This window comes from Lactuca saligna, chromosome 7 (assembly GCF_052625555.1).
Source record: "Lactuca saligna cultivar CGN05327 chromosome 7, ASM5262555v1, whole genome shotgun sequence".
Lineage (NCBI taxonomy): Eukaryota > Viridiplantae > Streptophyta > Magnoliopsida > Asterales > Asteraceae > Lactuca > Lactuca saligna.
This window is the reverse complement of record NC_136423.1, coordinates 139,130,117-139,157,262: the sequence shown is the minus strand read 5'-3', so window position 1 is coordinate 139,157,262 and position 27,146 is coordinate 139,130,117. Positions and strand designations below refer to the sequence as shown.

Below are 27,146 nucleotides of genomic sequence, written 5' to 3'. Positions count from 1 at the left end.
CAAGGCTAAACTCATCCAACTCACCGCGTTGGTTCATGCACTCGACGAGTTGGACCCCTATATAGCATATCTTTGACTGTTTTGGCTGGAATTGGACTAGAAACATTACCCTAAGCTGTTTTTCAGCTTATAAACCTGTTTTTGATGTGGTAATGTTCATGCTAATCGAATTTCAAAGATAATTGTTAATAGATTCATGTTTTGTATTAGTTTAATGGTTAGGCTAATTACATGAAATTTTTTTATTGAATTATCTTGTTCTTATGAGTTACTTAGATTAATAGAAAAGTTATGTGAAATTGTAGTTTTCAATCCAAATTAATCTAAGAGTTGGTTCTAAAATGTGTTTTTGTAACTTGTCCTTAAGTTATATGAAAAGTCACATTTAATATTCATAAGACTTATAAATATTTCCATAGGTTATGAATAAAGAAAAGTCATATTGTTGTAATAGTTTAAAGTCTTCCATAACTTGTCCTCAAGTTATGGAACTTGAAGAGTTTTTTGAGTTAAAACTACTTTAAACACATAAGTTGTGGAATTGAATAGTTTTGAATAGTTTCAAAACTTGCCCTCAAGTTTTGTAATTTGAAAAGTTTTCCCTTATGAATACTTTAATTCCGAGTTAAGCCCTTAGAATTTTAAAAGTTAAAATTCAACCCTTATACTTTATAATATTATAAGTTAATAATATTGATATATATATATATATATATATATATATATATGCGTGTGTGTGTGTGTATGTTTATAAGAGTAAATTCGTTTTACCATTAGTAGGCCTCATCCATGAAGTCGGTCTATAAGGGGGTATAAGGTTACTGTCTATAAAATGGCAGTTTAATGGGTGTCCACTCTCACCCACCGCTTCGTTGACTAGTGGAGGGTCGTTAGCCGAACGGGTAGGACAAGGACTATAGTTCTCCATTCATTAAAAGTATTAATGATAAATACTAAGTAACAAAACATTTATTAATACCCAATCTTAGTTACTTGGGAAAATGTGAATTTGGTGCTAACCCATGAAATTACACTTTGTACTTTGCTTAAGTTGGTTAGTGGAGGGTGTGTGGTTAACCGACACTCTAGCTTGATTTAACATGGTAGGAAAAGAGTAACTTAATGTTTATCATAGTATCAGTGGAGCGCGTGTGGTTAACCGGCACATCGATTAAGGGGTAAATATTAAGGGTACCAAGTATATTTGCATGGTTATTCACACCTTGTTTTGTGATCCTCGGCATCCCAGTCATAAAACTTGAGAGGGCACAATTGAGATTGAAACATGCCATTGAAAAGTTCAATGAATTTCAAAAGATATAGGAGTCTCAAATCCAATTAAAAACCTAATAAATTATTTCGTTTTTCAAGGTGGAAATTGGTGAATCGGCATTCACCTACCTTCAAATATTTTATAGCATGGATTACAACATCCCTCTTCCAAGTTATAAAATACTGTGTTAGGTCCTAGCCGTAATATTTCATATTGGGTGTTATATTTAGGATTTAAATCAACTAACTTGAATTTCTCCCTTTGTAGATGTCTGGTTCAGACAACAATGATCTTCCTAAATCTTATGGAACAAGCTTTCCTAATGAAGATGACTTCCTGAGTTTGGCTCATGGAAATCATACTTCTCTTCCTCCTCCTCCTCCACTTATTCTCCCTGACCCACAAGCTCAAAGACTTGAAAATTTCAAGATCACTCAAGCCCTGCTCACAATGAAACATAAAGATGGAAGACATGTGTGCACTCATGTCTTAGGAATGAAGTCACGCATTGATACGTTGAGAATGTTGGGTGTCATTGTCCCAAGGAAGTTGGCTATTGACTGGGTCCTTTAGTCACTTTCTGAGTCATATAGTAAGTTTATTAAAGACTATTATGTGACAGATCACGACATGACCTTATTATATCTTTCTTATTTGCTTATTGCTGCTGAATTAGAAATGATTTGGCGCAAGAGTTAAGAAAATATGGGTGGAAGGTCTACTTCTCAAGCATTCATGGACATGGAATATGGTAACATTGGAAGTCCAGAAATGCTTTCTCTTCCCAATGGAAAGGAATCAGCCTTGGTCAAACCGGTTGACCGGAACGTAAAGAGAAAGTCTAAGTCTGGAATAGCCTTTTGTACCATTGATGAAGAGTCTATATGTTTTCATTGTGAAGAAAAAGAGTATTGGAAGAAAAGTTGCCCTAGCTACATGAAGGATCTGAAAGGAAGAAGAATCAGAAAGTTTGACTCTGATTCAGGTAAGTCCACTATCTAACTCTGTTAAGTTCCTAATTGTTGATTATCAATACATGATGTGACTAAGTTACATTTTGATGTTTGGCAAGATCAAGCAAAGGGAAGGAAACTTAAAGAAAGAGTATGTTGAATCTGATCGCGAAGATGGATTTCTATCGCATGGTTGAAGATTAGATTTTTGAGCTACTACTTAGCGGTTATGACAGATTGCTAGAAAACACGTAATAGCATAGTTTTCATTTCAAGTTGCATTGTAAGGAAAAAGTTTTTCTGCATTTATAAATAAATAAAATTTGTATATTATTTTGTTATATCTCCTTGCAATGGCATTTTAAGAAAAATTGATGTTTGTATGGTTCTAGCAATGATGGAAATGTGAATTTGATTCTTTCATTTGTGGTAGTGTCTAAATTTACCAAATAAAGAAGATTCTCATCAACCGAGTTTCAAGTAGACCGAAACTTGGAATCATGCAAGTTGTATAGTATGATGAATGAGAATTTTCATCTTTGGAAAATTAAAACTAATTCCTTGTTCACATGTATATGTGAGTCAAGTGAAGGATTAAGGGATATAGTACACAGTCTTATGCACTGGTCAAGTTCCACCACAAAAGATCGATAAGACTATTCATCATGATTTACTAAAGTTTAGTAAATATGGTTATACTTACAAGTTTAAGTATAATTCTAAAGCATTGGAAAAGTTTCGATGTATGGAAGAACGAATGAGAAGAATCAAATTTGGCAGAAACATAAAAGTTTCTCAAATCTGAATAGATGGGAGCGTACTTTAGTATGATGTTTTATGATCATCTTAATCATTATGAGACCATATCACAATTCATCCTCTAAGTACATCTTAGTGCATTTTTATGGCTAACAAGAGGAGTCATGAATTATTGAAATGGTTAAATCAAGAAGATGAATCATATTTCGTTCCAAAACAAGTCTTAGAGTCATACTCCAAGATTGAAACTTGAGTGACACATCTTAAAGAAGGTTTATAACACTTGTCAAATATAAGAGTAAAATGTGTTCTACTCTTGTACATTTGAAATTGGTAAGTTGTGATGTTTTGGATAAAACAAAGACCAACTAAGGCCAATTGTGTGAAGTGTTTGTCTTGATAAGAATCTGCACTATCTCTTGAATATCTGGCAAGAGAGTCTTATATATCAAGAGGATAGTGGGAGTCTTAAAGATCCTGAACTAATTTCAAGATCTACTAAAGAATGAAAAACCTATAGTTTATGACTAGCACACGACTTGAGGTTTATAACCTATCGTGTTGACATATTCATATTTCTATGCCGATTCCAGTTAAATTTGGCTTTGCATATGAGATCTTAGAGTTCTCAATTGGTTGCATAACAACTTGGAAGCAATGGTAGGCCCTTGAGCTTCCAAGTGGCAGAAGTTAAGACTACATGAGTTCAATCCACATGTGTTTGGATTTGTCACTAACCTTGTCTTGTGATTATGGTGTTGACAAATTCAAATGGATAGGGACACATACACCATAAAATCTAAGTGTCATAAGGTTTGTCTCTGATTAATGAAAATGATGGTGAGGAAATGCTTTCACTAAGTAGATTTTAAGCAGATAGCAATTGTAATATTTGCATTCTCAAAGTCGTTAGTGGAGCGTGTATGGTTAACCGGCACACTAACATGGACATGTAAGAAATTACAAAGGTCTAAACAATTGAGAGTATGATTATGACATCCCTTTTCATAGTTCTGAAATTGTTTAGAAACACATGTGTGCTATCCAAGGAAAGCTGTATGATTTTGATAAAGTTTTATCAAAGCATCTCGTATCAGAAATATAAACTTTGGTAAGAAGGTCAATAAAGTATTGATTTCTAGAAGTCCAGCTGATTTATAAGTACATGTTAAAGCTAGTGGGAGCATAACTATATAATCATCATGCAAGTGGGAACATGGTAATTTTAACAGGTGTTGCTAGTTAACAATGTTAATTATAGAAAACAAAAGGCTTCAATTGTGAAAAAAAGTTGTTTTGCTATAATTAAGGGAGAGAAAATTATACCTCATTTCAATTCTAAAAGCGTATATTGAGGTTTTAATCATCTTTAGTCAAGGATATATATATATATATATATATATATATATATATATATATATATATATATATATATATATATATATATATATGAATTTTATGTTGGAATGGCTCAACATAAGGAGATTCTATATATGGGTCCATTATTTGCGTTCTAAAATTCGATTATGATTACGGCATCCCTTTTCATAATCTGAATCATGTGAACTTGACATATAGAAATAGAAATATTATAGCAAAATATTGGTCTAGTATCATGTCTTTATGAATCGTGTCCAATATGCTTCAGATATAGGATCGATTGCATGTGCTATAATATTCATCTGTTCTAAAATGTTTCCAAATGCCCAGAGCATTAAGAAGGAGAAAAATATTAGAACTAGATATGACTAATTTGATTAATCAATTGTCGAGGACAATCTAAGGTTTACCAAAGATTGGTTGCTCAGGGATAGTTGAAAGTATAGTGTTAATTTTGAAAGGACCATATTGATATATTATGAAAAGAGGCAACACTTGTTCAGGAGTAATAGTCAAAAGGGGAATATGGAAATGTTCCCATAGGTGGAAGTTATTCACTAAATCTGTGTAAGATTAGGAAACTTAATGCAAGAAGAATGTTCAAAGCAATGAACTTTGAATATGAGACTTCATTTCCATGGAGTTGATCTCCGTTGGAAACTCTGTAATGTGTGTTGAAAAGTCTTTGTGACTCTGTGCATAATCATTACAAGAGGACCAATGCATATAAGTTTAGAATCAAACAGATTTAGGTAAATGGTAGGAATTTGGAATTCTTACATTTGTGGTAAGGATTTGCGATTGTGAAATGAGTATCATTAGAATTATGTTTAATTGATCTATATCATAGAGTAAAGATCATAGAAAAACATAGTGTGCATGCTTTTTGTACGGCATGACTAGTGTTTAGAAAAACATAGTGTACATGCTTGAAGCATGGGATAACTATTATTTTAAATTCAAGTATTAAGTTGATAGTTTGAAACAGTATACAATGAATGACGGGTAATCAATATGGTGATAAATAAAGGGTGCTTTATTTATATTCATAAGTTCTAAGACCATATTGGATTCGATTATTCTTGTGTTTCACTTTGCATGTTTTGACTTCCAGAATAACTAAGTCGCTCTTCCTGAATGACTAAGTTATTCAAAGCATCCACAGTCGGTCATATGTTAAAAGTAGATATGAATCAAGACTGTCATGGGTTGGCTTGTAGAGGTCTAAGATGTTGGACAAAGTGGTGCTACAACACTCATGGGTGCTCATAAGTTCTGAGTATTGGATTCAACCCACGTTCACTGGTATCACTTCGTGCAATTTATCTCGGGTGATCGTGAGATGATAATATCATATAAGTCTTCAAACCTAGAGATATGACTTGCTGCCTATGAGTTGGTTATACATTGATCGTACAAAAATGCATTGGTAACTTGATGTTATAAAACGTGCCTTTGTGTATGATTCAACAAGTAGAAGAACAAACATATAAGTTGAAGTTTATTAGTTCCTTCTTGGACTAGAAGCGATATCTGGGCCCCTCGATGATATTGTGTTGACCCATGTACCGGGCCCCAGTCAGAACTAAGTTGATGTGTTCAAATAAGTTCTATGTCAAACAAACCGGAAATCGAGAAACAAACTATTGGACAATAAGTAATACATTGTTCCATGTATTTTTCTGGCTAATATCTAGAACAGAGGATTATATGATCACTTATCTTAAATGGCGTATCATCATCTCAGTTCCGCGAGGCCTTGAAAGAGCTACGATTGTTGATCGGTTCCTCAAGTTATTCTTGGAGATATAGTTATTAGACTTATCTAAGTGGGAGACTGTTGGATTAGGTGTCTAAGTTCATAACTATTTCTAGAATGTAGTTGACCCGATTAGCATTGTCCATTTGGGTTGCATGGCATCATGCATTTGGATAAACCAAAATGAGAGGAATAACTCTTAAGGTTTATTAATATATTTAAGTTCTAATATATTAAAAATATTATTTAATTAGTATTGATCAATAATTAATTTGATATTAATTAAGTGATCAAAAGAAGACTAATTAAATATATGGGTTGATTGTGTAAATCACTCATACTTGTATAGTGGGCTAATGCTCCATGGATTATCAAGTTGGGCTAAAACCCATAGGATACTCCATGGAAGCTCCATGGTGTGTTTGAACCCATGGATCATGCAAATGAAGAGGCAGGTCAAATTAGGGTTTACATGGTGTAACCCTAATTATGACACACTATATAAGCAACATGTTGTAGACCAAAATCGGGACTAGTGTGAGAAAAAAGAGGGAATAGCCGATTCTAAGTGTGTGAAATTTCTCTCAAGTTTATTCCAAGTGTATTTGGAGTTGTGTGAGACATTTGATGCATCACACTTGGGGTGCTATGCTCACAAGGTTCTCAAGGAAACCAACGTACTACAAGGTATGTTTTCTTACTATCTTTTATAATTAAAAGCTCCCATGTATGCTAGATAGGTTAAGAACCTTAGAAAAACAATTTTGCATGTGTCATAGATAAAACATAGATCCAAGGTTTCTAGGGTTTCATGTTCACCTTATGAGTGTTAGAATGCTCAAAACCCATCACAATCAGCCAGAGCCTGGACGGTGATATCCCAAAATACCCTCACTTTGTGTTATGAGATACTTATGAGATATTAGTTATGCATGCTAGAGTATAGGCTAGTTATTTCATATTTTAGAACCAAAGTTGCCTGATTTGTGATGCGTTAGCCTAGGAGCTGCTTATATCTATTATGTGCTTTGAGTATGTGTTGAATAAGAGTATTTAGCTAGAATCACCAAGAGAGAGTTCTGAGTCGAGAGATAATCTAGGAGAGATATCTAGATAAATTTATGAGCGGTCTACCGAGAAAGAAGTATGTTATTTGTGAGAAATAGAGTACTTGTGGATCGGGATCCTGGGAGGAGGACTTGCGGTGACTACAAGCTAGTGTGGAAGGTAGTATTGGACCCGTACTACTGAAAGCACCAGATCTGTAAGCAGCCCAAGTAAGAATATTTAGGATGATAAGGAACAAGTAGGGAGGAGTGATCGAGTGTGAGTATACTTAAGTGAGTATCTAATGATTTTTTTGTTGTGTTTCAGAGACATCATGGTAGGTACACGCGACAACCCCGAGAGCAGTGGGACTAGAAATGATGAGATTCGCAGGATGATTCATGATGAGGTGGCCACAGCCATTTGAGAGGAGATTCTTGAGATGTTTGGGTCTATTAAGACCACCTTGATCAAGACATTTGATGAGTGATATGTTGCTGTTACTGAGGCTGTTGCTGTTGTAGCCACTGCAGCTGTCATTGCTGCCAGGCTACAGGGAGTTCAGCAGCACGAAGCCACCAAAGTTTGATGGGACACAAGATCCGATTGTTGCTTTGAGGTGGATATCTGATATGGAGGGATGTTTTTACACTTTTTCATGCCCAGAGAATTTAAGGGTTCGGTTCGTGCTGAACTAGCTTCGCTTGGGAGCGAAGGATTGGTGGAAATTTGTGACAACCAGTTTTACTTCTGCAGAACATACTGTAGTGACAAGGGAGAGGTTTATGCTGATGTTCTGAGATGAGTATGTTCCTCCAATTGAGAGGGAAGGGTTGGCCCAGGAGTTTCTATCTCTCAAGCAGAAGACATAGTTAGTGATGGGGATTACGAGGATGTTTTATGAGAGGGCATTGTTCTGCCCTGAGCACATGCTTACTAAGCATGCACGCATGAGCCGGTATTTGAGCATTCTGAGGAGGGATATTCGAGATTTCGTGGCAAACTCATCTTATCAGACATTTTCCGAGATTCAGGAAAATACTAGGAGGAGGGAGATCGAGTTAGAGACTCAGGCTAGGGAGGAGGCATAATCTCAGGAGAGAGACGGGAAACCGATGCAGTCACAGCCGGTAACAAAGTGGGCTAAGCCCGCTAATTCGAGATCAAGAGGCCAGAGGAGCCGCACCTGCCATGAGGGATATTATTGGACTAGGATTTGCTACAAATGTGGAAAAGAGGGGAATATGGTGAAGGACTACCCCAAGGGATTTGCAGTTTGCTTTCACTACAATCAGACCAACCATCGGAAGGCTGAGTACCCTCAGCTTGTTCAAGGATCTGCCCAGGGTTCCACTGATGCTACTTTGCATGCTATTGATAGTCGGCCAGTGAAGGACGAGGCTCTGAGTGCTCGTGGGAGAGTTTTCCAGCTGACAACGGAGGAGGTCCACGTAGCACCTGATGTCGTGGTTGGTACGTAATTCCTTATTCATTTATTTTGAGATTTATTGTGCTCATTCTGTGCTGTGTTTAGGTACATTTCTTGTGAGTTATGTACCTGCTTTGGTGTTATTTGACTCGGGTGCAATTCGATCCTTCATGTATTTAGCTTTTAGTCCTCACATCAGTATCTGATGTGAGGCATTGAGTCGAGCTCTGAGGGTTTCCGTAGCTGACGAGCATGAAGTTTTTGCTATTAATGTATTATGAGGATGTGTGCTGGAGATTTTTGGTGTCGAGTTCCCGATAGCGATGTGTGATGTTTGTGTTATCATGGGCATGGATTGGTTGAGCTGCTTTGGAGTAGTGATCGACTGCGAGCGTCAGTTGGTGACTATACATGACCCTCGTGGGGGAGTGCTTATAGTGTATGGCGAAGGTACCAGATCTGGGTTGGCTTTCTGCTCTGCTGCCAGAGCGAGACAAAGTCTACATCAGGGTTGTATGGGCTTTTTGGCGTATGTGATGGATACATAGGTTGCCATAGAAAGGCCGAGTTCTACCGCCAAGGTTTCGATAGTGTGCGAGTTTCTGGATGTTTTCCCCTAGGAGTTGTCGGGTGTGCCTCCCGAGAGGTAGGTGGAGTTCCGGATTGATTTAGTTACGGGCGTGGCGCCTATTGCCAAGGAACCTTATTGCCTTACGCCACCAAAGATACAGGAGTTATCCTCATAGCTCTAGGAGCTACTGGGGAAGGGTTTTATCAGACCGAGTAGCTCACCCTAGGGAGCACCAATCCTTTTTTTTTTCAAGATAAGGATGGTTCACTCTGGATGTGCATTGATTACCGGGAGTTGAACAAGCTGTCGGTCAAGAACCGTTATCCACTTCCGAGTATCGACGATTTGTTCAATCAGTTGTAGGGAGCGTCTTGGTTTTCCAAGATTGATTTGAGATCTGGATATCACCAGATGAGAGTTTGTGAGGAGGATATTCAAAAGACGGCCTTTAGAACTCGTTATGGGAATTACGAGTTTGTGGTGATGCCTTTCGGGCTCACCAACGCACCGGCAGCATTCATGGATCTCATGAATCAGGTGTGCAGGCCTATGTTGGACCAGTCAGTAATCTTGTTCATCAATGACATCATGGTGTATTAGAGGTCCAGAGAGTAGCACAGGGAGCATCTGTGAGTGGTTCTTGGGGTATTGAGGTCAGAGAAGTTGTATGCCAAATTCTCCAAGTATGATTTTTGGTGACGAGGAGCATCTGCGAGTGGCTGGGACACCTCATTAATCAAAATGGGATATTGGTCGATCCGACTAAGATTGAGGCAGTTATGCGATTGGAGGTGTCAAGATCCCCATCCGAGTTCATGAGTTTTCTGGGATTGGGCGGTTACTATCAGAGATTTATCAAGGATTTCTCCAAGATTGCAGTTCCTCTCACTAGATTGACATGGAAGGGCATTACTTTTGTTTGGGGCCTGAGCAGCAGGCATCATTTGAGACTCTTTGACAGAGGTTGTGCGAAGCTCTGGTGTTAGCCCTCCCGGACGGAGTGGAGGAATTCGTAGTCTATTGTGATGCGTCTATTTCAGGGATGGGTGCAGCGTTGATGTATAGGGGTCACGTGATAGCATATGTGTCGAGGCAGCTAAAGCCCCATGATACATGGTATCCCACGCATGATTTGGAGTTGGGAGCGGTGGTGCTTGCCCTCAAAATTTTGCGCCAGTATCTTTATGGTGACCGATGTACCATATACACAAACCATAGTTGAACCTGAATATGAGATACAGGATATGGTTGGATGTAGTGAAGGATTACGACTATGAGATCTTATATCACCCAAGCAAGGCTAATGTGGTAGCCAATGCCTTGAGTCGTAGAGCCGAGAGCGCTCCGATCCGGGATGTGTGCATGAGGATGACAATGATGACGCCAGTCTTAGATATCGTCCAAAAGGCTCATTTAAAGGCTGTGAAACCGGAGAAATGCAAGAGAGAGCGTGTGATTGGGTAGGTCTCCGAGTTCGTGACAAACAGTCGTTGGCTTATGACTTTCCATGGGCGGATTTGGGTGCCCTATACAAGTGGAGCTCGTCGTGTATTGATGGAGGAGGCACATAGATTGAGATTCTCGAAGATGTAATTGGACCTGAATAGAGACTATTGGTGGCCCTATATGAAGCGGGATGTGGCATAGGTAGTTGAGAGGAGCTTGACTTGTAGTCGGGTTAAGGTGAAGCACCAGCATCCACATGATCCGTTACAGCCTTTAGAGATTCCCCAGTGGAAGTGAGAATAGATCACCATGGATTTCATCATCAAGCTACCGAGGACCGCGTGTAGGGTAGGCACGATATGGGTGATATTGGTTGACAAAGAGTGCTCATTTCCTCGCTATCAGTGAGAGCTCTTCTGCATAGAAATTGGCTGAGATTTAGGTTCGAGAGGTGGTGGCATGACATGGGGTGCCGACATCGATAATGTCAAATCAGGATGTGCGTTTTACTTCCAGGTTTTGGAAGAAGTTTCATGAGTATTTGGGTACCCGACTGCACTTCAGTACAACTTACCACCCACAGACAGACGGGCATAGCGAGCGGACGATTCAGACGCTAGAGGACATGTTACGTGCATGTGTTATGGACTTTGGAGGAAGTTGGGACACCTACTTGCCCTTGGATGAGTTTTCATACAACAACAATCACCATTCCAGCATTGGCATGCCTACCTTTGAACTTCTATATGGGAGGAGGTGTCAGAATCTAATCTCTTGGGGAGAGGTAAGGCAGCGAGTGATGGGTGTCACTGAGATAGTGCTGAAGATGACCGAGCAGATTCAACAAGTCAGATAGAGGTTGCTGACAGCCCAAAGTCACCAGAAGAGTTGTGCAGACTGGCGACAAACCGAACTAGAGTTCCAAGTTGGAGATTTTGTCCTCTTTAAGGTAACCCCATGGAAAAGGGTGATCCAATTCAGGAAACGGGGAAAGCTAGGCCCTAGATACATCGGTCCCTTCAGAGTGACCGCCGAAGTGGGTAAGGTAGCTTACCAGTTGGAGCTACATGTAGAATTGGGCCAGGTTCATAAAACCTTCCACGTATCTCAGTTGAGGAAGTGTGTAGCCGATGAGACGACGGTGGTACCATTAGACGACATTCAGGTTGATGTGAACCTGAATTACATTGAGAGACCGGTTACGATCTTGGATCGCAGAGTTAAAGTTCTAAGGAACAAAGAAGTGCCTTTGGTTCAGGTCCAGTGGCAACATCGGAAGGAGTCCGAGTGGACTTGGGAGCCAAAGTCCGAGATGCGAGAGCAGTATCAAGAGTTATTTCCGGGGAATGACTTTGAGGATGAAGTTTGATTCTAGTGGGGAGAATTGTAACATCCCGACTCCCATGTATTACATTTATTTATTTATTTTGGTAATTAATGAATGAATCGGCGAGTTGTGTGTTCGACTCGCCGATTAGAGTTAGATTTGAGCACGCGGGTTAAATAACCGACTCGACGTGTCAGAGATGCTGACTCGCCGAGTAGGCACTGTGTGAGGAAACCCTAAATCCTTGGGTTTGGCGTGTATTTAAGGAAACTTATGTCCTCATTTCTGCCTCACCAGCTACCCTACTCCCCAGAGTGATGACCTTGCTCATCATGTTGTTTAGATCTTGTTTATGAGAAAATTTTGGGGCTTTTTCCATATTTCCCTTGAGATTTGGTATGAATTGTGCTTGCCAAGCATTGAGACATCAGATCTGGACCTTGTGAGGTCCATAGAGTCCAAAGGTCCCAGTTTTATCCAACCATAAAGAGTTATTATGCTAAAACAACTTGGTTAGAGCTTTTATTTGGCATTATGGAGCAAACATGCCACACATGAATGTAAAGATCGAAGCTTTACGTGACATTCGACCCTTGGGAGGCTAGATCTAGATTTTGTAGTGATAGATCTGCCTTCAAACGTCTGAGTGAGAATTTGAATTAAGGGACTCGACGAGTCAAAGAGCTGACTCGACAAGTCGAGTGACAACCCAATTTTTTTTGCCTTAGAAGTCTAGCTAATCAATCCAAATATAGACTCGCTCCTGCTATGTTTTTAGCATTGTTTAGGGTCTGTTTGAGTGTTCTAAGCCTAGTACATTCAAGGTTTGGGTTTAGGGATGAGTAAAATTGAGTAAATCACATTTTATTCAAGCCAAACACACCATCAAGAGGTGTGTATGGCTGCACACATGGGTGTACATCCATACACTCAAGATGGCTTGAATCCCACCCCTATATATATTAGATCACTTCATTTTCTTCATTCCTTTCTTCTTTGGGCATCACACAACTCCATTCTCTCTCAACTAGCTTCAACCGTGAACCCTACAAAGCCTAAAAAACGTAAGTGTTTCATCCTTAAACTTGTTATACTTGAAAGACCTCTTGATCCAAGCCCTGATTCTAAATGTTCAACATGATCTTCATGAACTTGAAGGGTGTACGGCCATGAACCCTTCATAGGCTGTACACACCCTAAAAGACCTCCAAAGTGAGAGTTTTTCCCCTATGATCTAGTTAGACATGTTAAGCCATCGATTATAGCCTTGATTCATCTTAGTTCATCATCAAACTCATGATCATCCAGAGTTTACGGTCATACGCTCTTTCTATGACCGTACACCCTTGTTTGGATCATGATTTTAAACCTAGAACACTTCCTAGACACTTGTTACCCATTAGAACTCTAAAACCTTTGAATCCGTATGAATCAAGACCCAAATGTCACCATTCTTGGAGTGTGTATGTCCGTACACACTTGGTATGTCCGTAAACACATCCCTTGGTCGTACACTCCCCTTGATCAATCACATGTGATTGTGACACTTCATTTCAAGTGTTTCCTAGTCCCCAATGTTGTTTCCTTGAATTTTAGTTGTGTTAAACACTAATTACATGCCTATATATATATATATATATATATATATATATATATATATATATATATATATATATATATATATCATTATATGTCATTTAGGACTCGTTTGTGTCTCGGGAGTCCATTCGTGGAACTTCTCATCCTTACGCGAATCATTAGTTGAATCACCCACATAAGGTGAGTTCATACCCATATAATCAATGTTTTAAATGTTTTAAATGCTTTTAAGGTGGGGGAGGGGGGATACAAGTTGAACGTAATGATAATTGTGTAAATGTTATTTGTGATAACCATCATGATTAAAAGGTTTCTTATGCTTTTCTATGTGATCAAAACCATTTCCAAAACTATTTTTAATATATGTTACTTTGTTGTTTATAATACAACGTTTTTAAAGTACAATCATAACTCAGTAGATAAATGAGTCTTTTCTTCAAGTCAGTATCAGTTCAAGTAAACATACTAGTAAACTGTAATAGGTATAGTTTAGAGGTCTAGTACATACTATAACTAGGATAGGAAAGAACATAGTATAACAAGAAATAGAAATAACATACTATAAAGGGAAACAGGGAGGAACATACAATAACTATATATATGGGGTACATCTACAAAGTATCGGAGATATATATGGGGTACATCTACAAAGTACTGGTGTTATATATAGGGTACATCAACAAAGTACCAGATTTATTTATAAAGGGGTACATCTGCAAAGTATCGGACATTAATAAATAAAATACATAACTTCCTAGTAACATGAACATTAAGTAGAATGGGGCCTATAATGCTAACTTTATGATTCATGAGTTCATACATCAGGGATATATATTAATCGGGTCCGACAGACAATAGGATGTGTGTTTTCCGCTTCATTTCCTGTTCCTTGTTTGTTTGTGGGCTTAGAGCATATTCACCTAGTCTACTATCTATTTGATCTTATCTAGATATATATTCCTTATACAACAAGTAATCATAAGAGGTACCAAGTATAGGTCAGGTCATAGTATACTAATTCAATACATCATTTTCTAGAGCAAGAACATACTTTTTAGATTTGAACATTGAGTAATCTAAACTAGAAACTTATCAGTGAAGGGTTTAATCCATTTTTAACCCAGTATAACTTAAAGGACCTCTAGTGGTTAATTGTATAATACCTTAGTTTATACAGTAGAGTTATACATAATTAACATCTGATAGGCAGTTCGATGTGTGTTTTCCGCCTTACTTCCTGTTCCTTGTTTGGTTGTGGAATTAGGGCAGATTCACTCAATTAACGACCCGTTCAATATTAGTTTATCTATAGCTAGTGTAAACTAAGTGATTATAGAATGAACTATTGTGGTTACCATTTTACAAAAGAAAATAAGGGTTTTTCTTAAAAGAATGTTTTCAATCAAATAAAGGAACTATTACAATTAACTCCGTAAATACCGAATGAATACACTAGGGTTATATACAATGAAGATCTAACAAACAATGGGAAGTGTGACTTCCGCCCCATTCCCTTTACCTTGTTTGGTTGTGGGCTTAGGGAAAATTCACACAATCCATTGTCTGTTTACTCTAATATATATATATATATATATATATATATATATATATATATATATATATATATATATATATAACTTGTATCAATTTAGTACTCATAGAAAGGATTGTAGAGTCATTTTACTTATCATTCATCATATAAGAAAATATAGGATTTTCTGGAGGAACAGACGAACTTTTCTAAAAAGAACTTTCAACATACTTAACATCACTCAAAAACTTATGAACTCACCAACTTAAATGTTGATTCTCTATTTCAAAATAACTTGTATTCTCAGGAAACTAGTAGACAGGTACTCGCACTGGGATTCAGAAGATAGAGCATAGTTGCTTCATGTCTTGTTTTGTTATTTACTTTTGGATTAAATTTTTTGTGAATCACTACTTTGTAAACACTTTAATATTAATGAAATGGTTTTTGTTACTATGATTACTATGATACATGTGTTGTGATACTAAACATGACATCCTCCGTCCCCAAATGTTTCCGCCGTTCCGGTTTGGGGTGTGACAGATTGGTATCAGAGCCAGGTCTATAGTGAACTAAGTATATTAACCTATAAAAGATATACTACTATAAATACAATGGGGCCGAAATGCTCTGAATAATAATAGATTTTAAGAATATAACAATACTTTATAAAAGTATACATACATGCTTATAACATATCTACATACTAGAACAAGTATCACAAGAAGAACAGAACAGAAGTATGTAAAGGTTAAACATTACGGTCAAACCTGGACAGTTATGTAATCATATCTGGGATCAATATAGCCTGATCAACTATATTAATTTGAGATGTGAACGACATGTGTTTGGGAGTGATGTGGTGTTCTAACAGTCTTAAAACTTACCTAACTCTATTCAAGGGATTTCTAGATCGATACATAAAGTTAGAATACTATGGGAGTATTTTATGATACTATAAGACAACAACAAGATTTAAAGATTCCAAGTACATTACATTAAAATACTATAGGAGTATTTTTAGGCACTCCCTTTATAAAGGCCAAGAATGATGAACAGCTAAAGACAAAACAATTCTTACAAAGACCATTTTAGCTACAGGAGAGAATGTCTTCTCATAGTCAATACCTTCACGTTGACTATATCCTTTTGCTACAAGTCTATCTTTAACCCTTTCTATCTCACCGTTAGATTTATACATGATTTTATAAATCCAAAGACAACCTATGACTTTTCTTCCTTTAGGAAGATCAATAATTTCCCAAGTGTTAATTCTGTAAAGGGCTTCCATTTCATCTTTCATTGCCTTTATCCAATTTGGATCTAAAGCAGCCACACTATAAGTTTTTGATTCAGTTGTTTTATTAAGATGTGAAACAAAACAAAATTCTCATTATTAAGAGAACAATAGTTAACAGAGATTTATGTTTTCCCTCCACAACATATTCACTAAATGTAGCTAACATGTGTATAACACGACCAAGTCTAGTAGTCCTAGTAGACTACATTTCGAAAGGATTTCTATTATACTGAACACTTTCCTCAGTCAATTTTTTTATTAAGATTTGAAACAAAACAAAATTCTCATTATTAAGAGAACAATAGTTAACATATATTTATGCTTTCCCTCCACAACATAGTTACTAAATCTAGCTAACATGTGTATAACACGACCAAGTCTAGTTGTCCTAGTAGACTAAATTTCAAAAGGATTTCTATTATACTAAACACTTTCCTCAGTCAATGTAGAGAAACTAGGAAACATCTCACCAGAAGGAGGCACATGTTCCTCGCCAGTCTGGTTGCTGACATCAAAGGGAGTAGTCACATGTGCCTCGCCAGTCTGGTTGCTGACATCAAAGGGACTAGTCTCATCCAGGTTATGGTCTGCACTAGCACCATCCAATAGATGGACATCTCTCAAGTTACCTAAACTAGAATTATCAAGTAAAGAACTAGAATACAATGACTCATCATAGGAAAAAGGATCACCAAAGCATAAAGGAGCCCTGGATTTATTAGCCACAAATGAATACTTTATCTTGAAAGGACACACAGATTCATAAAAATTTACATCCTTGGAAACAAAAATAAGATTTGAATCAAGACTAAGAACTCTATATACTTTTTTATTAAATGAATAACCAAGAAATATCCACTTATCATCTCTCTTAGAAAATTTATGTAACACCCGAAATCTTGAAGGCCAATTAAGAAAAGAAAATTCCTAAGTCAAAATGTCTACTCGTTGAGTCCAAGGAGCATAACTCGACGAGTAGAAGCAAGATTAGGACGCAGGTGGAAGGACCTACTCGATGAGTCGAGGAGGACCTACTCGATGAGTTGGTATGGATTTGGGAAACCCTAAATTCAAGTTTTGTGCACTATTTAAGCATCCTTAACCCACACCCCCTGACCTCATTTACATCTTCCATTGTCCAAATGTGACGCCCGGGTTTCAGGGCTAAGCATTTTTGTCAATGTAATAGTCTAGGTCAACTCTTGTAACTCTTTTTGAAGTAATAAAGATGAAATATTTGAGTATTATGTGAATTATGTGTGTTTATTACTTAATTATAAATGTATAATTAATAAAGAATAAAAAATGAGCGTCAAAATTAAAGTGTGAGATAATCCTGATATCTCTACATAAAGTTGTAGAATATGTCTCAAGGTTTCCGTACATATAAAGAACGCCGAAATCCGAGTTATAACGAAGAAGTTATGACACGTCGAAGTTTCGCGACAGAACCGGCACGATACCGGAAAGCGTAAATAGTGAATTTACGATAGAGCGAGATTTAGCCTTAGCGATCTAAACGAAAGTCGTAGAATATGTTAAAATAAGAACATCGATAAAAAGAAGGCCCAAATCTGACTTCGTATGAAGAAAATTTTTCGAAGTTTCGAAATAGCAGTGTACAGCCTGAAATTCGAATATTAGATCGAGTGATTTTTACCCAACACGACCTAAACAAGAATCGAAGATCTCGTTGAAAGTAGCGTAACGAGAAAAAGATGGGCGAAAATGGATGTTGGATGAAGAAGTTATGAGGATTTAACGGACCAATCCTGTCCCGGCCCGTTAGCAATATAAAATTTAAAATTAAATCAAAATTAGCCGATGAAGTCTGAACGAAAGTTGTAGAGTACGTTCCCACCTTCGCGTGGATATAAAGAACGTAGAAAATGGAGCTCGTATGCGAAAGTTACGAATTTTTAAAGTTGAAGCATGAAATTGCGAAACCTGTTGCGAAGCTGATGACGTCGCACAATCCCAGCCGTCGCTTGCGGCCCACGGTCTTTGCTTCGGATTGTGACACGCCCTTCGCATTATGTCCAGCGTAGCCGAGAAGTGCCTTACGTACAAAGTACGCGATGCGTACGAGAAGGGAGCGATGCGCGTACGCCAAGCCTTCTGAGGTCCAAGAAGCAGCCACGATGCACCATGCGAAGCTTGACACCTGGAAGCCTTATCCGAGGAGTACGGCCTGCGTAAATGCGATCTTCGGCCCCTATAAATACCATGCGAATTCTTTCGGAATTTTCACACCTTTCCACCTTCTTTCTCTCACTACTTTCTCTGTCTAAGTGCTATAACCCCCCCCCCCTAAGCCCTAGTTAAACCCCTAGCACCCTAGGGAAGCCCCGAGGCTCCCGGAGTCCCGAGAAAAAGGAGTTTTTTGGTTTCGAAACGCTGCTCCAATTAAGTCCCGGTTTTCGATAAAATTCGCTGTAAGTGTGCTACGCTTACGCAATTTTTTTATATAGCTTTCAAATAATTATAGGAATGTTATTAGGTCCCTAAAATAATTATTTGGGCTATTATTATGAGTTATATCAGGTATTATTAACGCTTAATAATACTCGGACTAATTAATTTGTCGCGGTTATCGTTAAACTAAACCCTAGTGGTATCGATACTAGGTTTTATCGAAGGAATATCATTTTGAGAGTATCGAAGCATTGTCCGAGTGCTGAGTCACCACCTAATCAGGTGAGTGTATAGTTACTTTCAGCTTACACATAGATATGAAGTATTTTATATAAATTACATGCTATGTGTGCATATTATCTGAATACTTGCTATCTATGCTGGATGAACGTTGTTATAGATGTTTACAATGATTTAAACTGTATATGTATTTTATATCTACAAAAATGTTGGGGTAAAACATGGGTAGATGTAATAGGTGATGTGTGATAAAATGATGAGAGGCCTCAATGATGTTGTTGTTGTTGATCAAGTCATCTTGCGGAGTATAGATGACGACCACGAACTCTTCTAGACAGTCCAGTAGAACACTAGCAGGGTCGCAACCTGTAGGTGTTGTGAACGATGTGTTCACCGGTGTACTCCATCCCCCACATGGTTGCCTTTAGGACATTTATTTCTGAGGAACCCCCTTAGCAGTAGTGTCCGTCCCGATGATGATCCTTAGGCTAGGTCCCTTATGATAGGTGTTTAGGGACGTAAAGTGAGGATAACGGGAATGGGTAATCGGGTTATTGTTGATTGATGAAATTAATAAACTTATTTATTGTGGGTTGAAAACCCTATGTGCTCACCAGGCTCCCAAGCCTGACCCACTAAGTTTTATGTATTACAGGTAGTGGTGCATGAGCCTAGGTGTGATGTTTTGGATGAGGGATTACGGATATAGGCCTGTAGATATGAAATAATGTAGTAAGGCTTATATTGTACTGTTTATGCTTTTGATCTGTACGAACATGACATCCTAAGTGTTTTAATGAAATACATTTCTATGGAAATGATTTTGATAAATCTTTATCATATTATTGTTTTGGGACAAATTCTGCAACCCTTTTTTTAAAAGATAACTTTGATTTTGAAATAAAGTATAAACAAAACCGGTCTTTTCTGGCCGTGATTTTGGGGATGTCACAGTTGGTATCATAGCATTAGTTTAAGCGAACTAGGAATTTGTAGGATTTCTAGACTTAAACTTAGAATGTGAAGCGATGATTGTGAGGTGTGAGCACTAGCTTATTTTAGGAATTGTGCCTAAAATGCTTTTATGTGCTAAATGCTTTATGCATGATATGCTGTTATTTTGTTCGGATCTATGGTCTGTTGCCGACCGGATCTGGAAACCTTATGTGTTTAGGATTCTAAACGTACGACTACGATATTAGAACTAGCATGTAAACGTTTCGGAGTGATAAGGACGATTTAAACGTCTCTCCTAAATACAGATCTAAATTCACCTTATTCGGTGTATAGATCAAGATGGGAAGGACCCGTAGCGGAAACGTGAACGCGAATGGAGGTAGGAACCAACCCCCAGTGGTTCAGCAAATACCTATTGTTGAAGAAGTTGCACCTGAGCCAGTTACCATGGCTGGAGTTCAAGCCATGATTCAGGCTATGCTAGCTGAACAAAGGGAAGAAATGAGACGGATGCTCCACGAGAATAGGGACGAACCTACCATACATGTTGAACCGACGGAGCCAGTTCCCGAGCCATCTGAGGAAGGGAACTATAGCCGTCAAGTGAGTCAAATAGGGACTCAAGGTGAGCAAAGGGATGGCCCAGAAGGGAGAAACAACATGGATGGGTGGATGTACAAAAATTTCTTGGGTGCGAAACCACCAAGTCTCTCAGGAAGCCCAAATCCTGTTGAGATTATGGATTGGATCTCCGAGATGGAAACGGTGTTTGAGAGCTGCAACTGCAGCGAGAAACAGAAGACTGTCTTCGCTGTGAGACAATTGAAAATTGGAGTCTTGAGCTAGTGGAAGCTATTGGCAGATACAATGCCACGAGGAGAAGCTCTGAAAATGTCATGGGATGAGTTCTTGGAACAACTGAAGGCACAGTACTGTTCAGAGATAGACCTGATTGATCTGAACAATGAGTTCCAAAATTTGAAGAAGGGGAGAATGAGCATCGATGACTATGCTGCTGCATTTACGGAAAAGATGAAGTTGTTTCCATACCTAGTGCCGACCAAACTTTCTAAAATTGAGAAATTCGCAAACGGACTGCCGGCTGACTTTGGCCCAACAGTCAAGATGGCAACCAATATGAAATCAGCTGTTCGAGCAGCTAAGAATGTGGAGACCCAACAAAAGGAAAGAGCACTGGAAAGGGCTGAGGTTGGTGAGAAACGGAAGTTCAATGGATCCTCGAAGTCCAACAAGAAGAGTAGATTCTCGAAGTCTGGTTCGAGAGCAGGAGGATCAGAAGCAAAGTGGTGTGACAAGTGCAAGAAGAAGCACTCTGGGAAGTGTGATGGAGGGGTCACTTGTTAATGCGGAAAGCCTGGGCACTATGCCAATGAATGCAACCTCAACCAGAAGGCCTGTTATGGGTGTAATGAAGAAGGGCACATGTTGAAGGACTGCCCGAAGAAGAAGGAGGAAGGAAGACCCAACATACCACCAAAGCCGAAGGCGAGAGCCTTCCAGATGACGCTCGAGGCTGCAAAGGAGGCAGCAGACGTCGCTTCAGGTACCTTTCTTGTAAATGGTTTGCCTGCAAATATACTATTTGATTCCGGAGCCAACTACTCCTTTGTGTCGCATAAATTTGGTGCGAAATTAGCATTGCCTGTAGAAAAACTAGATAATGCCCTGATTGTAGAAGTTGCCAGTGGCAAATTCGTACCTGTTAGTAATCGTATTAGGAACATCGTCATTGACCTAAACGGAAACGAATTCCATGAGGAACTATTACCCATAGAGTTAAACGGTTTCGACATCGTTTTGGGTATGGATTGGCTTAGCGCCAACGATGCCGAGATATTATGCCGAAAGAAGATAGTTAGGATAAACCCACCCGGAAAGGAATCATTTATGGTGTACGGGGACAAACGCAAAGTGAATTCTGGAATCATCTCCCTAATGAAAGCCAGGAAATGTTTGACCAAAGGATGTGCATCATACTTGGCATTCGTAATCGATGCTAAGAAGGAAAAGAAAGAGGTGCAGAATATACCGGTTGTGTGCGATTATCTGGAAGTCTTTCCCGAAGATCTTCCCCGATTACCACCTGATAGACAAGTGGAGTTTCGTATAGACTTGTTACCAGGAACAACACCGATAGCAAAGGCACCTTACCGATTAGCACTGACGATGATGAAGGAGCTAATGACGCAACTTCAAGAGCTGTTGGATAGCGGTTTCATTCGATCTAGTTCATCACCCTGGGGAGCTCCGGTGTTATTCGTGAAGAAGAAGGACGGAAGCATGAGGATGTGCATAGACTACCGAGAGCTGAATAAGGCAACAGTGAAGAACAAGTATCCATTGCCGAGGATTGATGACGTATTCGATCAGCTGCAAGGTTCGAGCGACTTCTCAAAGATCGATCTTAGGTCAGGATATCATCAGCTGAAGGTGAGAGAGTAGGATATTGAGAAGACTGCATTCAGAACAAGATATGGATACTACGAGTTCTTGGTTATGTCATTCGGACTAACCAATGCTCCCGCAGCATTCATGGATTTGATGAATAGGGTTTGTAAACCATTCATCGATAAATCTGTGAGAGTGTTCATCGACGACATTCTCATCTACTCAAAAAGCCAGGAGGAGCATGGAAAGCATCTACGAGAAGTGTTGGAGGTGTTAAAGAAGGAGAAGCTTTTTGCAAAGTTCTCTAAATGCGACTTTTGGATACGGGAAGTCCAATTCTTGGGTCATGTTGTTAACCAAGAGGGAATAATGGTTGACCCCGCCAAGATCGAGGCTGTAATGAAGTGGGAACCTCCGAAGAGTCCCACGGAGATTCGAAGCTTTCTAGGATTAGCTGGATATTACCGACGATTTATCCAAGGCTTTTCTTCGATAGCTGCTCCATTAACAGCTTTGACCCATAAAGGAGCTACGTATACATGGAGTGAGAAACACGATGAGGCATTCGAGAAACTAAAGAAGAAGTTATGTGAAGCACCAATACTTTATCTACCTGATGGAGTCGAAGATTTCGCGGTTTATAGTGATGCATCTGGAGTTGGGTTGGGTTGTGTTCTGACCCAAAGAGAAAAGGTGATAGCATACGCATCTCGACAATTGAAAGAGCACAAAAAGAACTACCACACTCATGATCTGGAGTTGGCAGTGGTAGTATTTGCCTTAAAGATATGGAGACATTACCTCTACGGCACGAAGTGCAAGCTCTTCACTGATCATAAGAGTCTCTAGTATCTCTTTAATCAGCAGGAGTTAAACATGAGGCAACGACGCTGGCTAGAACTTCTCAAGGACTACAACTGTGAGATACTTTACCACCCGGGTAAAGCAAATATTGTTGCTGATTCTCTCAGTCGGAAAGTCAATCTTGAAAGGAAAAGGCCAAGAGCGTTAAGAATTGAAGTCGTCTCGACGATTGTGGAAAGTATCAGGAAAGCTCAAGAAGAAGCCTTAGAGAAGAATGTCCGAAAGGAAGAACGTTTGGGAAAAACATTAGTGTTCGGTACAAACAGTCGAGGACTGAAGGTATTCCAAGATCGAATTTGGGTACCTAAAACGGGAGGAATAAGAGATCTTTTGATGGAAGAAGCACATAATACCATGTACTCAATTCATCCCGGTAGCACTAAAATGTATAGGGACCTAAAACCCTACTACTGGTGGCCGACGATGAAGCTCGATGTTGCGAAGTATGTGGCCGAGTGCGTAACATGTGCGAGGGTTAAGGCACAACATCAAAAACCGTATGGGAGTTTAGAACCCTTACCTGTACCCATGGGTAAATGGGAAGACATCACCATGGATTTTGTGACTAAACTGCCCAGGACGAAGAATGGTCACGACATGCTTTGGGTAGTCGTGGATCGTTTCACCAAGAGTGCACACTTCATAGCAGCCAACGAGAAGTGGTCTATGGATAAGCTCGCAAACGCTTACGTGAAGGAAATTGTAAGACTTCACGGTGTCCCTTTTACAATTGTATCAGATCGTGATAGTCGTTTCACATCAAGGTTTTGGAGGAGTCTACAAGAGGAGTTGGGTACAAAGTTGTGTTTGAGTACTGCTTACCATCCGCAAACCGATGGTAAAAGCGAAAGAACGATTCAGACAGTAGAAGATATGATAAGAGCATGTACCCTCGAATTCCAAGGGAATTGGGATGAGCATTTACCTATGGTAGAATTTTCCTACAACAATAGTTTTCACTCGAGCATCAAGATGACACCTTATCAAGCCTTGTATGGACAGAAGTGTCGTACGCCGTCTTGTTGGCTTGAAGCTGAAGAGAAGCAGTTTATGGGCCCCGAGATAGTCCATGAGACTGCTGAGAAATTGAAGGTGATTAGGGAAAGAATGTTAGCAGCCAAGGATCGTCAGAAGAGCTATGCTGACAAGAAAAGATGACCGATAACCTTCGAAGTTGGGGATTCCGTTTTGCTAAAATTCTCACCGTGGAAGGGACTTATACGATTTGGGAAACGAGGAAAGTTGAGTCCAAGGTTTATTGGATTGTTCAAAGTTCTTCAGAAGATTGGGAACCAAGCTTACAAGCTGGAATTGCCCGAAGAACTCAATGGCATTCATAACACCTTCCATGTGTGTTATTTGAGGAAATTCATGGGAGAAGTTCCCGACATAATTCCAATCTCAGAATTAAGGATGGATGAGAATAAAAGGCTGATCGAAGAGCCTGGGGCAATTGTTGACCGTAAGACTAAGAAGTTACGATGCAAGATGGTCGACTTGGTGCTAGTCCGATGGAAACATTCGAATGGGCCGAATCTCACTTGGGAAACAGAGGATGACATGATTAGTCGCTATCCACATCTGTTTGCTGATGCATGATTTCGGGACGGAATTATCCTAAGGGGGAGAGAATTGTAACGCCCGGGTTTCAAGGCTAAGCATTTTTGTCAATGTAATAGCCTAGGTCAACACTTGTAACTCTTTTCGAAGTAATAAAGATGAAATATTTGAGTATTATGTGAATTATGTGTGTTTATTACTTAATTATAAATGTATAATTAATAAAGAATAAAAAATGAGCATCAAAATTAAAGTGTGAGATAATCCCGATATCTCTACATAAATTTGTAGAATATGTCTCAAGGTTTCTGTACATATAAAGAACGCCGAAATCCGAGTTATAACGAAGAAGTTATGACACGTCGAAGTTTCGCGACAGAACCGGCACGATACCGGAAAGCGTAAATAGTGAATTTACGATAGAGCGAGATTTAGCCTTAGCGATCTAAACGAAAGTCGTAGAATATGTTAAAATAAGAATATCAATAAAAAGAACGCCCAAATCTGACATCGTATGAAGAAATTATGATTTTTCAAAGTTTCGAAATAGCAGTGTATAGCCTGAAATTCGAATATTAGATCGAGTGATTTTTAGCCAACACGACCTAAACGAGAATCGAATATCTCATTGAAAGTAGCGTAACGAGAAAAAGATGGGCGAAAACGGATGCCGGATGAAGAAGTTATGAGGATTTAACGGACCAATCCTGTCCCGGCCCGTTAACAATATAAAATTTAAAATCAAGTTAAAATTAGCCGATGAAGTCTAAACGAAAGTTGTAGAGTACGTTCCCACCTTCGCGTGGATATAAAGAACGTTGAAAACGGAGCTCGTATCCAAAAGTTACGAATTTTTAAAGTTGAAACATGAAATTGCGAAACCTGTTGCGAAGCTGATGACGTGGCACGATCCCAGCCGTCGCTTGCGCCCCACGGTCTTCGCATCGGATTGTGACATGCCCTTAGCATTACGCCCAGCATAGCCGAGAAGTGCCTCGCGTACGAAGTACGCCATGCGTACGAGGAGGGAGCGTTGCGCGTACGCCAAGCCTTCTGCGGTCCAAGAAGCAGCCACGATGCACCATGCGAAGCATGACACCTGGAAGCCTTATCCGAGGAGTACGCCTAGTGTACCCTCAGTACGCCCCGCGTAAATGCGATCTTCGGCCCCTATAAATACCATGCGAATTCTTTCGGAATTTTCACACCTTTCCATTTTCTTTCTCTCACTACTTTCTCTGTCTAAGTGCTATAAACCCCCCCCCCCCTAAGCCCTAGTTAAACCCCTAGCACCCTAGGGAAGCCCCGAGGCTCCCGGAGTCCCGAGAAAAAGGAGTTTTTCGGTTTCGAAACGCTGCTCCAATTAAGTCCTGGTTTTCGATAAAATTCGCTATAAGTGTGCTACGCTTACGCAATTTTTTTAGATAACTTTCAAATAATTATAGGAATGTTATTAGGTCCCTAAAATAATTATTTGGGCTATTATTATGAGTTATATCAGGTATTATTAATGCTTAATAATACTCGGACTAATTAATTTTTCGCGGTTATCGTTAAACTAAACTCTAGTGGTATCGATACAAGGTTTTACCGAAGGAATATCATTTTGAGAGTATCGAAGCGCTGTCCGAGTGCTGAGTCACCACCTAATCAGGTGAGTGTATAGTTACTTTTAGCTTACACATAGATATGAAGTATTTTATATAAATTACGTGCTATGTGTGCATATTATCTGAATACTTGCTATCTATGCTGGATGAACGTTGTTATACATGTCTACAATGATTTAAATTGTATATGTATTTTATATCTACAAAAATGTTGGGGTAAAACATGGGTAGATGTAATAGGTGATGTGTGATAAAATGATGAGAGGCCTCAATGTTGTTGTTGTTGATCCAGTCATCTAGCGGAGTATAGATGACGACCACGAACTCTTCTAGACAGTCTAGTGGAACACTACCAGGCTGGCAACCTGTAGGTGTTGTGAACGATGTGTTCACCGGTGTACTCCATCCCCCACATGGTTGCCTTTAGGACATTTATTTCTGAGGAACCCCCTTAGCAGTAGTGTCCGTCCCGATGATGATCCTTAGGCTAGGTCCCTTATGATAGGTGTTTAGGGACGTAAAGTGAGGATAACGGGAACGGGTAATCAGGTTATTGTTGATTGATGAAATTAATAAACTTATTTATTATGGGTTGAAAACCCTATGTGCTCACCAGGCTCCCAAGCCTGACCCACTAAGTTTTATGTATTACAGGTAGTGGCGCATGAGCCTAGGTGTGATGTTTTGGACGAGGGATTACGGATATAGGTCTGTAGA

At 39.2% G+C, this 27,146-nt stretch overlaps 1 pseudogene; it reads left to right on the top strand.

Annotated features, from left to right (window-relative positions):
* Window positions 1–27,146, top strand: part of LOC145007290 (putative pyridoxal kinase BUD17) — a 51,861-nt pseudogene that overhangs the window by 8,379 nt on the left and 16,336 nt on the right.